Genomic DNA, 14,669 nt, shown 5'->3' with positions numbered 1-14,669 from the left:
TTGGTGTAACTCAACAAACTGTTCCCTCAACCTTTCTCGAGAAGAATTAGGGAAATACTTGGCCAAGAAGGCCTCGGTAAATGCAACCTACGTGGCACCTACGGTACCCTTCACATACTTCCACCAATAATTCGCATCTCCTTTCAATTGGAAGGTCGCCAAGGAAACCCTCAACCCCTCATCCTCGACTCTGAGCATATCAAGAGTCTTGGTAATCTCTTCCAACCAACTCTCCGCCTCCAGCGGTTTTGCCTCCCCCAAAAACTCCGGTGGGTTGGAGCGAAGAAACTCCTTAATAAGCTTAAGGGTGCGCCCGTTGTCCCCTTCATTGCGAGCTAGAGCATCTTGCACGCTCTCACAACCTCGCGTGCAACTTCCTCTCTGATAGCCGTTGCTGTAACGACGAGTGTTAGGGAAACCGCCATGCCCCTACCGACACCCCTACTACTCATCCGTCCTCCATTCCCTCGTGTAGTCATCCTACAAAATTCCAAAACAAATCAAGCTTAGTGTACAACGCAACAGTCTCCCTAAGGCACGTACTCACCACCACTAAGTAACAAGACACACTTAACTCCCAAAACATAGAATTCCCAAAGCATATAAATAGTTTAAACATCCAAACACATAACCGAATCAAGTCCACAAAGATAGCCACTTGTTCCAAGAATTCCCATTGGAAACCACGGTGATCAGCCGTGTTTCCAAGAGGACCTCAAAGTAAGTTCTCCGGCCACAAGTACTATCCAAGAAACTTAATCCCATGCTCACATAAATGCAACACATAAATCCTAACCTGTGTCCTAACTATATGCAACGTCCTCACTAAGCATAGCAAACCCCCTTGTGGTAAAAACCACTTCCCACGAGCCCAAGGTATTCAAACCCAGCTCGCTCTGATACCAAGTTGTCACGCCCCACTTTTTATTACTTGGAATTTATTACCAAAGCCATTAACAATGGACTTAATTACAGAGCTAGCATACAGAAGCTCATTATAATGACAAGAAATACAACAATAAGGGTTCTCTCATACGAACATAAAATGAATGCAACATGAATTATAATTAAATAAATTGCCCGCAGGCTTACATCTTCTAAGGCAATAGCCCGATTACACAAAATGGTCTCTCGGACCCATACACGTTTAGCCCTTGGCTTTACAAAGTTCACAACAAAATAAGAGAACCGTTTACTCTTCACAAAAGAAATATCCACGCCCTTAGTTTGGCAGGATCACCACATCTTTACCTACACCAAATCCCATAGGGGTGAGCATAACGCCCAGTAGAGAATTCTAACAAAGTGTATACAGTTATGCAAACACTTCAATGAACATGCAAACGTCAATGTCATGCCATACACCTATTAAAGAAAATTCTATTTCATGCTCTTTTTAAAGATTACCATCTTCCAATAAAAAAACTTGCAATCCCAACACATATTCAAACTTCCAATCTTTTCATCAATAGGGGCGGTGAATACGACACTGGTAATCCCGAGGCTGGTGTCTGCAAGTAGACTCTACAAATACGACCAAACCGTCATTTTTACCGGTATTAACTGGAAGGCTCGACACCTATCCGCTCAGTTTTCTGGTCTTTCACCATGGACACTCAGGCCAACTTATCAAGATTCATTACACCCCCTATCAGGACTTACCACGTATTTACCCCATGCCACATTTCCATAGTTCTTATTACAATACATTTTCCTTTCATGAAGTAAATGATCTCAATCTAAATGCACCATGCATGATAGTAAATCAAATGAATATGCAATGCAACCATTTCTCCATGTCTCATGGAAAATAATCAAGTCATTCCAACAACATTACCAAACAATTCCATTCACCATTTCCATGTCTTCCAACCAATAGTCAAGAGTTTATTAACATTTGACCATGTGCAACTATATAACCACAATCCATGCTTTTTCAACACTCACTTCCATTTAAGCCAATGCAACATGTAGATGCTAATCTCTACTCTCAAAATCTTTTGTAGTATAAGGTGTTTCTCCATCAATAAAAGGGTTACATCTATGTATATATGTAGACATTCATACCCATCTAACATTTCATGCACATTAAGGATAATATATCAAATGAGAATGCGACGCAATAATTAATATTTCATAACATTTCTTCATTTTCAAATATCTCTATAACAAGATCCATAAATTTCCATTTCTCATTTCTTCTCTTGCAATGTTATTTCACAACATAACCACATGCCTTCCATTCATAGTAACAACCACAAATACTCGCCATGCACAATTCATAGCAAGTTAGCCTCTTCAAGAATATATCTATTATGTTCTCAACATAACTCTCCAAGATTTTACATTTCTTACAATTCAAGACACATTCAACCATTTTTCATTTCCAACAATCCATGTTCTAGTGTTTAACAATTATATAAAAATAACATCTCATTTCTCTTACCTCACATAGATGTTCATTTCTCTAAACATTAATGAAATTTACTTTCATTCACCCTTTTTACATAGAAGAATAAGGAATTTCATAGGTATTTTTCTTATTTGCCAAAATCCCCAAATTCTAGGGTTCTTCATCACATACAAAATATATATATATATATATATATATTTTTTCATTTCTTGGTAAGAATCCCAATCAAAAACACCTTTCTTAGATTAATAAGATGAAACCCTCAAAGATTGACCAAAAATTTTGAAAGTTTAAAACCCTTTTTTGAAAAAGTCTCTACATTTTTAAAATCACAATGTTGAAATTACCAAAACTAGAAGGAAACTCTTAAATCACCAACAAAAGAGAAAAACTTGTATATATAACTCAAGAATTCCCTACCTCAAGAGAGAAGAGGAGAAAAAGCCCAAAAATCAACCTCACCGGAAAACGATCTCCACCAGTCGATACGAAGCCCCCGACATGCTCGTCATTTTGGTATAAGGAACTAGTATCAAGATCTCTATGGATTTCTTAAGATCAAAAGAAATATAAAACTTTGAGGGTTTGGGTAGACAGAGATGAGAGAAAAGAGAGGAAATATTGTAGAGTGAGAGAGATACAATCTGAAAATGAGAGAAAAGGGACCAAAAGAGTAAAATATAGATGAAATGCACGAAAAACAGAGCAAACACGCGTCTAGCTGCACGTGCGGCTCTCACCCCCGCACGTGCGGTCCTCTTGCACCTCCTCTCGCGCACGTGCCTTTTAGGCAGTGTGCACACAACAGCTCAACCCAGCTCTCCGCATGTGCGGCCCTAGCCCTACCAGCTCGGAAAACTTCGACTTCACTCTCGGCACTCCGGAGCCGATCTCGCACCCTCCGAAACGAGTGAAAAACTCAGAATTAAAACAACCACAATAGGAAGCAATTTAAGAAGGGAAAAAAAAACTAAACACCAACTTTCCGACACACCTCAAGAGAAACAAGGCGGTTTTCAAACCGGTCATCACCCATAAAATGGCAACTACTCTTTCATTTTCAAAATTATCTTCGTTTCGGTGCATACAATCTGTCTATATCAAACTACATTACACGTCAAACTACCCAAACATCACTTCGTACTGAAAATCATAGTAACAAGACACCACCGTGAGAAACCATAACGCACCAAAACAACAGTCACCATATGCGTACCAAAAAAGGATAACACACAACACTACAATCTTAGAAATCAAACAACATAACAAAATAGATACCTAATTGATTTTTCATCGTGTTCTAATGTCCCAACACTACACACTTTGACGCAATGTTTTCGCACCAAAACAAGGTATTTCAAATGCCGTTCACCAAGCACCGTTCGATTCGCCCTTTACGCTTCGCAAATCGTATACACAGCTATAGAATCAATGACTTAACTAATGTTTTAGGGTTTCCCACATCTAGGGTTTGCACCCTTCATTTTCGAGGAGGTAAACGTTACACTCAAACTGCCATTATGAAAAATCCGACGTTCACAGACTGAACGTTGATCCCCAAAATCTTTCCATTTCCATAGCTTCAACACCGACCTAGAAGGAAATGAATATTACCCAATTTCATAATTTCGCCCTCTATAAAATACCGTTGTCCATTACTTTGTAACATAGGCCCACATTACAAAAACCCTTATTGGTAATATTGTGTATAATAGGACCTTCCCGTCTACAAGAAATCTTTTAGGACCAAACAGTGCATAAGTCCACAATCTATGATTTATTGGTGCATCACCTTAAAATAAATAAATAAATTATTTTTATATTAAAAAAATTTAGACAAATATTAAAACAAACAGGTGCACTTGGTAAAAAAAAAAATTATATAAAATAGACTCAATCCCCTCACTATTTTTCTAATCCTACCCAAAATCTAGCCAAATTAATCCCTCTACTGAGGGGGATTACTAAGCCCCTTGGAGTGTCAATCCATCCTCCCATATCACTACAAAACATGTTGTGTATGGGACGTACAACCATGGTAGTCCAATCCGGTCACTCAAGCCGCGAAACAAACATGGCCTTATAGATTTGAAAATATTTTTTGGCAAATTACACTAATGTAGTTTGGGGCTTATGTTATTTTGGTTTCTGCCTTTTCAATTATGACACATTTGACCTTAAATTTTGAATTTTGTTCCAAATAAGGACAATTGAAGATAACATTGCTCAATTTCAAGGGCAAAGTCGTCAATTTGATAAAATATAAACTAATTTGACAAAAATAAATGTCAAAAAAATATTTTTGAATTTTTAAAAATTATTTATACCCACCAAAAATAAAATTATGTAAAATTGATAAATCTTTTACACATTTATTTATTTATTTATTTTACCAAATTAATTTTTATTATGTGTTTAGATGATGATCATGTAATGGGTGATTATTTTTATTTTCATTAAATTAGTTTCTATTTTTCCAAAAATTTAAATATGGTGACAACTTTGATATTATTATTAAACCAATCCATTAAATCAAAAAAATCTAAAACTAAAAATATTTCATATATTAAATATATCGACTACATATTAAAAGTCTGACAACCACCCATTACATGATCATTATCCAAACACATAATAAAAATTAGTTTGGTAAACAAAAAAATAAACGTGTAAAAAATTTATCAATTTTACATAATTTTATCTCTGGTGGATAGAAATAGTTTTTTAAAATTTAAAAATATTTTTTTGACATTTATTTTTGTCAAATTAATTTATATTTTATCAAATTAACGACTTCCATTAAAATTGAGCAATAGTATCTGAAATTGTTCTTATTTGGAACAAGATTCAAAATTCAGGGTCAAATGTATTATAATTAAAAAGTCAAGGATTAAAGTGATACGAATCCCAAATTATAGAGACTGTTAGTGTAATGCACCAAATATTTTTTTTAAAAGCTAACTGTAAAATTTCACATCCTATACATTGTGCGGTCATAACACTGTTGAATACGATTATCTCAAGTTCATTGTGTAACCCACTTGCATGGATTAATTTTGCAAATTACATTGATAGTTTATATTTTGGTCTTTGTATCAATTTAATCTTTGTAATTTTAATCAGCTCAATATTTTGACTTTCAATTTATAACTTTATCTCAATTTTATTTAATTGATTACAATTGTTAGTTTTTTTTTTTTTTTTAATTATGAAAAATGTACACATAAGTGGTATGTATCATACTTTTAAGAATAAAATTATAAACTTGATCAATTCAATGAATTAAGTTCAACCAACTCAGTGATCATTTTCCTTCAAAAATCTTGATGATATTATTTAATTGGACCAACTTGAATTAAAATGTAACATCAAAGGTCAAATTTGAGTTAATAGAAAATATAAGAATCAAAACGAAACAAAGGACAAAATATAGGCACTACTGGTATAATTTGCCATTTTTACTATATATCATAAATACATTCATGATTCTTTCCACCAATTTCTCAACTTATACTTAGAGGTGGTAGTAGTAGAGTTTTAATTTCTACTTCCTCCTTATCTTCCCTTTACAATATTGGACCATTAGTACAAATAATTCATCTGTTCATAGAGACACTCTTTCATGTATGCCTACAAAAGGCATCCTTATAGATCCAATCCACAAACCTCCATTTATCTCTTCAACTTCACTAACAAATTTCCATCCATTTCTTCTTTTATCTCCCAACATTTCCAACACTTCACCATCCTCACTTAACCTCACTGCCAATCCACACACTCTCCATTTTGGAAGATATGAATATAATTTTGTAAGGTCAAAAGGAAATTTAGTTAAAGTATTTCCTACCCAATGATATGAGAGAAGCCATTTCAAAATCTTCCCTCTCTTCGCATGAATTGCGACCCAAAACTCTCCCTTGAGGTTCCTCCTAATGTTGTCTGGAAATCCCAAGAGATGGGCAAAATCTTCAACACTATCCAAGATTTTGATGATTTGAGCCACAATCTCATGATTTTGCAATTTGTGGTGTCTGCAACGAGAATGAAATCGCCATCTTTGCTTAGTGCTACTTCGTTTGGAAATGTGAGGTTTTCAAGAAGAACTGTTGTTTCCTTACTTTGTGGATCATATTTCATTAGCCTTCCTGTTTTGTCGCCGCTAACTATCACAGAGATGTAGTTTCTGCAAATTGGCATGTACAATTTCTTAATGTTAATGTGAAAATCACAGATAAATTTTTACACTAAACTGAAGGAGAAGAGTTCGATAATTAAACATTACATAGCTTACCACATGCCCTCCAAAGGAACATGTTATGGTTCTTGAGATCACCAGATTGGGTGATAGAATTACATTTATTCATTTCTATTTTTATTGAAGCTCCTATGAATGCTAATTTTAATTAAATTCTAGAAACACATGAGTGATTGAAGTCCATTTTCTTTCCAACTTAAGGAAAAAAATTTCATGATTTTGATTGCATGATTCTAACATGTAGTGAAAAACGTGTGATTTTATCATTGCTCCAACAGTGTTGCTCTAGTCTCAATTTTCCTAGAAGGATACAAGGTTTTCCATATTTTTTTTTTGCACATAGAGTACGAAGCATCGCTCTAGTCTGCTAATTGAACTGGAGGACTAATTGAAGGGTAAAATTATTTACATTTAATATTTCTCAAAAAAATTATTTATGCAAAAAATAAGTTGATCGGATATTGATAGCCATATGATTTAATTATATTTGTGTTTTAAAAAAATAAATAGATCATGTATTGTCCAAATCAAATTTTTGATTTTTTTTTTTTTTTTGTAAAAGAAATGCAATCTAATCATGTAGCTACTAATATCTGGTCCATTTTTGAGACTTAAACTATTTATATTTAATATTCCTCAAGAAAATTATTTATGTAAAAAATTAAGTGGAGTAGATATCAGTAGTTACGTGATTATATCACTTTTTTTTTTTTACAAAAAATAAATTAAAATTTTGATTTTAACAATACACGGTCTATTTTTTTTTTTTTTGAAACACATATGTAATCCAATCATATGGTTATTAATATTCGATATATATATATATATTTTTTGTATAAAAATCTGCTTACAAGATAAACAATTTGATAATTAAAATGGGCTTGAGTGAGCCCCCTTGAACTGGACTTTCGAAAACTAGCAATGTTTGAAAAGAACTTTTTCAGAAGCCTAACACACTGTCCTTTTATTTTTGGCTACAGCCAAACACTTGGAATGTGCTAAATTAAGTAACAGCAACTTGGGGGTTCGCGGTTCAGTTTTGGATGATTTTGTTTGTGGTTTGGACCCGCTCGTAGTGTGGGTTGCGATTTGTGCGAATAGGGTTTGCAGATGTGCGGGCGGTTTGCGAATTGGACTTTTTTCTTTAAAAAAAAAATTTGGGCCTTTTTTTCCCGTTTTGTAAATATTTATTTTGGGTCATTTTTTCTCCATTTTCTAAAATGCTCAACATTAATAATTAATGAATTAAAACTTGTAAAATTAAAAACTCAACAAAATCAATTCGTAACACAAGCAAATCATTCAAAATTCTAAACTTTTAAATAAAATCATCTTTCAAAATCAAAATAATATGGGAAGAGGGTTTTTGAATTTATTCTAGAAACAATTGTCCTACTAAGACATTTTAACGGTCATGATTCATTTCTGCTTGAAGATGGACCATAGAGATGAAACTTTCTTTCTCATTCATCCTCAACTTCTCGCTCAAGAGCCACACTTCAAACTCACCCATGTATCCTTATCGGTCTCACCCACCCACCTATCCACCCACCCACTCTCTATATAGAAGAGAGACCCACGCTCTTCCAATTCTCTCTATAAACTTTTCTCTCTTTGCCTTTCAGTCTCACTTCCAAATTTTCAAATTTCAAAACGCCTATCCACTCTCTCTCTCGCTCTCTCTCCCTTACTTCCCACCCACGCTCATCGAATTTCTATTTTCGATGACTCTCTCGCGACCTAGCCATGGTGTTGCTCATCACTTCCTCCAATCATCACCAACGTACAACGCCACTTCCTCCAGTCATCTCCACCGATGCTGCTCATCACCACTGCCGCCGCTCATCATCGCCGTCGCCATGGATGGATCGGCATACCGTTGCTTCTTATTTGATCTAAGAGAGGAAAGAGACCAATGTTTCTGGAGAGAGAGAGAGAGAAAGTAGGGCAGATGTACCTCATAGGGCACCGCTGTTGCTCATCACCGTTGCCACCGCTCATCATCGTCGTTGCCATGGATGGATCGACATACCGCTGCTACTTATTTGATCTAAGAGAGGATGAGAAGAGAGAGACCAACGTTTCTGGAGAGAGGAGAGATGAGAGAGAGAGAGAGAGGGTTGGGCAAATGATGTTTCTCAGAGATAATGCTCTGATGTATCCATGGGTTTTGTCTTTCTAAAAATTGATGTGCATAGTTTTTTTTTTTTTTTTTTTTTGTGCAAATGTATCAGAGATGAGTGTTTGTTTTTTCAATATATTTTTTATTTATATTAAAGACACGTGTAGTATCCAATAAAAAAGAAAGTGAGACAGAGAGAGTAGATAAAGACCAACGGGGAAATGAGACTAAGAGACCAAGGTTTCTGGAGAGAGGAGAAATGAGACAGAGAGAGTAGGGAAGATGTATCTCATAGATAGAGAGAATGAGTGGTGGAAGATGGAGGGGAGAGAGAATGAGTTTTGGTTTTTTTGTGTGTGTGTGTGTGCGTGTGTGTTCTGTTTGTGCCGGAGTAGTGGCAGCGAAGGAGACCAAGGTTAGTCTTCTTTGGTAAAGAAAAAGCTATAAAAAAAAGTAGACTTTGCTGTACATTGATCTGTGAGAGAAAGAGAGAGAGATGTGGCAACATGAGTTGCCTTTGTGATATCTCTCAGTTTGTTTTTTTATTTTTGGCTGTATATGGTTTTTCTTGGATGGGGCTTTGTGAGTGTAAAAGAATATATTATTTATGGAGTAAAGAGAGCAATACAAGCATGCAATAGAATAGGAGACTTTCAAAGATAGACAAAAAAAAAATAAAAAAAATTAATGTTATCACCTTCAAATTAAAATAATATTATTTGGAGTATTTCTTTTATATATATTTTTTTATTTCACTATTTTATTTTTGTTGGTGAAATAAAATATAGGACTTTTCTTTTTCTTTTTCTTTTTTTTGTTTTTTAGAAAACATTATAAATTTTGTATGTTTATTTCTTAATTTATATCAAGGCTAAGGAGAGTTATATAAATAAAATTATTAAAGTTCTTTAAGAAAAATAACATTTTTTTAGTGTTTTTTGACGTAGGTGGGCCTATAAGGATTATTGACCTACCACTTAGGGCCCAATACATAATTCAAATATTAAAGCTCAATATTGCTGGGGCCCAACGTTACACCCAAGACCAATGGCATCAGAACACTTGTCAAGAGAAGAACCAGCCACATAAGCAGATAAAGATCCTGCAAAGTTATTACACCACACATCAACCATTTATGAGTTTCACTTCGGCATTTAATGAGATAACCCATTCATGTCGGGGCAGAGCAGCTTCACCATGAACAAGGCGAGCTAAAACATAGACTTTCGGCCAACGTGACAGGTTGGGGCAGGCGAGGAAATGATAAGCAAAGGATATAAGCAGGTTTCTAAGACAAAGAGAATGTTAAGTTATCTATCACCATCCTCTTCCTACATCTTCATCTCCCTCACCTCTCTAACTTGCTCATCGGAGAGTTCGCTGGGGGACTCCCCGTTCCCCGTTGAACTATTTTGTAGGTATTCTCTGTGGGTTCAACCCTCGGATAACGGCTTGGGAAGCGTGGATCATTCCGACCCGTTCCATTTGGAGCATCCAATAACGAAAGTATCATCATTTTTATTAAAAAAATACTACACACTTCACTTTCTTTTTAATATGATACGTAGAAATTAAGATTATATTTTGATCTCAATATTATTTATACCATACTGGTACCTTTCTTTTTGTGAGTTTTGTTTTGAAGAGAAAGTTTTGCAAAATCCCTTCCTATTCTAACCTCAAACTTGAGCAACAATGGTGAAATTTGAGAGACGCACAGAGAGGCATGGGAGGGGAAATCTCTTCCCAAGAAAAACAAATAAAAAGGAAAGGGAAAGAGAAGATTGATGAGATAAGGGAAAAAGTGAGAGGCAACCCCACGTGGATTTGTTTCTTATGGATGCTCACCAACTTTATACTAAGAGGCTATTGGAATTTGGTTAAAAGTTAAAAATCAGTTTTTTAATTTATTTTGAGTGATATTATCTCTTTATTTTTTTTATTAGTTTTTTCAATAAAGTCAAACAAAGTTAAAAGTCAATATTTAATCAATTTATCAAAACCACTCAAAGTATATTGTAATATCACTCTAAAATTATAAATATTAAAATGATATAATACGTTTTCATTACAAATATATATTTTGTTGGGTGGTAACTCTCTCATAATAACAATAAATAACTCTCTCATAATAACAATATTAGGTAATTAAGAATGGAATTTAATCAATTGAGTTTAAAAGGAATGAAATTTAATAATTTAATCAATTGAATTTAATAATAATAAAGTGATTCTAAATGGAATATATTTTAATTAATTGAGATTAAACTACATAATATTTTAGATAGATTTAAGATAGTCATCATCACTTACATAATTATAAATGATGAAACAGTTAAGTAAATTTTAGATAGACTTAAGATAGTCATCCTCACTTACATAATTATAAACGATGAAACAGTTAAGTAAGACAGATTTACATAAATCTAAATTAAAAACTTGAAGACAAAAATTCTGCTATAAATTCTGCCCTCCTCTTCTTGGGGTAGCAAAGTGTGTTTTGAGGAGAGAGAGAGAGAGAGAGAGAGAGAGAGAGAGAGAGAGAGAGAGAGAGAGAGAGAGAGAGAGAGAGAGAGAGAGAGAGAGAGAGAGTGTGTGTGTTTTGAAATTTAAAATTTGAAAAAGTGAGGTGGGTGAGAAAGGACAGTGGGTGGGCTGGTGGGGTGCGGAGTTTTAGGTTTATTTAATTATTTATTTTTAATTTTATGTGTGCATGGCTCTTAGGTGCAAAATGTGTTTTGTTGATTGCCATCTCACTCTCTTGCAGGAAAAATGTATTATTCAAGTTTGGTTTAGCATAAATTATAAAAGTTAAAAAAATTATTAAAAAAGTCAAAAAAATTATACTAATTGGAAGAAGTTTGTGGGAAAAGCCTAGACGACAAAATTATTATTTTACTCTTTGAATTCAACAATCCAAAAATCAAGTCAAAAAGTCAAAAGGGCAGAGTGGTCATTTTTCTTTTACTACAATATTTTATTACACATATTTTCGTAAAAAATTAAAAAATTATCCTAAACATACATATTTTTTTCTCTATTTTTTTAACTAAAAAGTCAAAAAGTGTACTTATATAGCACATCTTAAACGACCACTTATACAATTTTATTTTAAAATCGTTAATATTATTTTTAAAATTTTAAATGTAAATTTTATAGCATTACTCTAAATTTTATCATTCTTAAGTGTATTCAGATTGAATAGATTTGCAAAATAAAAAATGCTTATTAAAATATTTAAAAAGTTTACTAAAAAATAATAAAATACAAATTTAAAAGTTAAAAAATTCTTTTCGAAAACTCTAAAACTAAATAAGTTTTGAATTTCAAATTTATAAAAATTATTTTTAAAATATACAACCAAATTCTAATTATAAAATTCATTTGACCTCAATTTTATTTTATTTTTATAACAAATTAGATAAATTTTATTTCTTTATAACCAAAATAATATATCTTTATATTTTTTTAATATTTGCATCAAAAAATATTACAGACTCCATAAATTTTAACATTATACATATAAATTACAATTATATTTTAATCCCAACAATATTTATACCGTGCCTTTAGGCATGGCCATATACTAGTATATATATATATATATATTAAAGGGCGCTGTTTTTTTCATTTCATTTTTTTTCAAATATATTTCATTCTTTGTCCTTATTATACATAATTACATTAATACCCTTAGAATTTTGATTTTTTTAGATAGTGTATTTTGTATAAAAGGATATTAATGTAACTATATATAACAAACGAAAAAGAAGCAAATGTATTTAGAGTAAAGTGAAGTGAGAATAACGACTCCCTTATTAAATATACATATAATTATTATTGATTTGATAATGTGAAAGTAATTTAGATTGTTAAATCATATTGAATATATACAATATATACAAGTTTCGCAACATAAAATCGTATATTTTTATTTTCTCATTCTGAAATTATAAAAACCACTGTAACAATATAATGGTTATTCAATTCTTATCTTTCTCACATTATATAAATTATTTGTTTTAATATTATTAATGATTTTATTAAAAAAATATAAATAGAATTTAATTTTAACAAATTAATTAACTTGGCTACACTAAAAAAAAGAAAAATAAATAAAATTTATATGCAATTTGAACAATTTAGGCAACTTGTACGATTCAGGCCTAACTCGTGTCGAGTTTGAGCAAACGACCTTGGATTACAATTCGAACTTGGGTGAGCCAAGGCAGCTCTCAACACAACTTTGATTGGGTGTAAATAACCACTCAACCCGCTTGAGTTGCAATTCTAATTTTGAAGATGTAGCAATTCAGAAATGGGCTTAGTCCCATCTACTGACCACTCTCAACAAAAAAATAAAAACAAAAACAAATAAAATAAACAGTAATAATTCGTCCACATAATTTTTTCCTCTTGAATCCCCCTTCCCTCATTCAAGGATTCAGATGGAAAAAATTACGTGAATAAATCATTAACTAAAATAAAATTGACAGGAATGTACCTCCTCCTGTAACGCCAACTGCTGTCGGTAAAATACACAACTCCACTTCTCTGATCAATGTCCCAACCATTGGTGAGCCCAAAAGGAATCCCTTGTGCCTCTATTGCAACCTTGGTTGCCAAGCCACCCTCAGGGCCCACGACGGCAAGGCCCATATATGCATCGGCGATGTAGAGATGGCCGAACCTTTGGTCGAACCGGAGGCCCAATGGGCACCCACAAATGTGCTCCATTTGTTCATGGTCATGTGAACCTTCATAGCCATCTCTGAAACCAATATAAAAATTTGAACTGGGATTTTACAATGTTTAGGTAAAAGAGTCATACGGTTAGTTGGGGGCTCAGAAACGCCAATGACAGTAGGGTAGCTTTTACCACTCACTGACCTCTGATTGCAGGAAACATCGAGATACAAATTAAATTATCAATTTTTTTTTAAAAAAAAATTTATAATTTTTTTACAATATTCACAAGGGTGTGGGATGCAAAAATTGGATTAATTAACTACTTTATTTGGGCAAACCAGGCCCATGAAGCCTTTTTGAGGTCAAAATTAGAAGAAAATAGAGCTATAATATTCCATTCCAATATTGGAAAGACAAAGAAGTGAGAATATGTAAAAGGTTTTGCAATCTTCTATAATAGCATTCCAGTTCATTCATGTTGTTTCTAGTTGTACTTTCTGTTTTTCCATTCTTCTAATCAAATTAATGGAAACGAATTGCAACCATAAATATTATAAACAAAAAAAATCTCAGAATGATATGATAGTAATGTTTTATAAAATAATAAACCATTTTGATTGATCTTTTGGTTGAAAATGAATCGATACAAATTTTCCATATTATTTTGTATATATTTGGCCTCCCTATTTTTGTTAGCTAGATTTAGGGATATTCAAAAAAATCAGTGGAATCGGTAAATTGATCCAATCTGGTCCAAATCGTCGGTTTGATCTGATTTTTTTAGTAACAGTTTGTTGGAACAATCTTCTGTGTACAATAAATAAATTGAAACAAAATCAAACAAATAAAATAAAGAATGTACCGAATATATTTTTACCGAACCGAATGAATATTTAAAGGCCAAGTTGAGTGTGTGACACTCTGTCCTTAAGACAGATTCGCCCCGCTACAGTGCTTACAGTTATGTGGCGTCTATCTTCCAGGATACAATGATCCTCACAAATTTGTAGTAGCACTCCAAACAAATTTGTTTGGCGAACTAGAACCTTGTGTTCTATACTCTCTTTAATTTTCTCTAAAACTAGAATGAAGAATAAATAATGCAAAGAAGGAAAATAGGATAGCAAAATGAATTTTTCTGTCAATTTTCGGATAATGAAAAATGCTGGAACAAATCTAAATTTATAGGC

At 33.1% G+C, this 14,669-nt stretch overlaps 1 pseudogene; it reads right to left on the bottom strand.

Annotated features, from left to right (window-relative positions):
* Positions 1-5,850: 5,850 nt before the first annotated feature.
* LOC145803561 (protein STRICTOSIDINE SYNTHASE-LIKE 10 pseudogene) lies at positions 5,851-13,552 on the bottom strand (annotated as a pseudogene).
* Positions 13,553-14,669: the final 1,117 nt, after the last annotated feature.

Source organism: Camellia sinensis, chromosome 12, assembly GCF_055761805.1.
Source record: "Camellia sinensis isolate YWXY chromosome 12, ASM5576180v1, whole genome shotgun sequence".
Classification (NCBI taxonomy): Eukaryota; Viridiplantae; Streptophyta; class Magnoliopsida; order Ericales; family Theaceae; genus Camellia; species Camellia sinensis.
The sequence above is the reverse complement of the archived record's forward strand: the minus strand, read 5'-3'. Positions and strand labels throughout refer to the sequence as shown.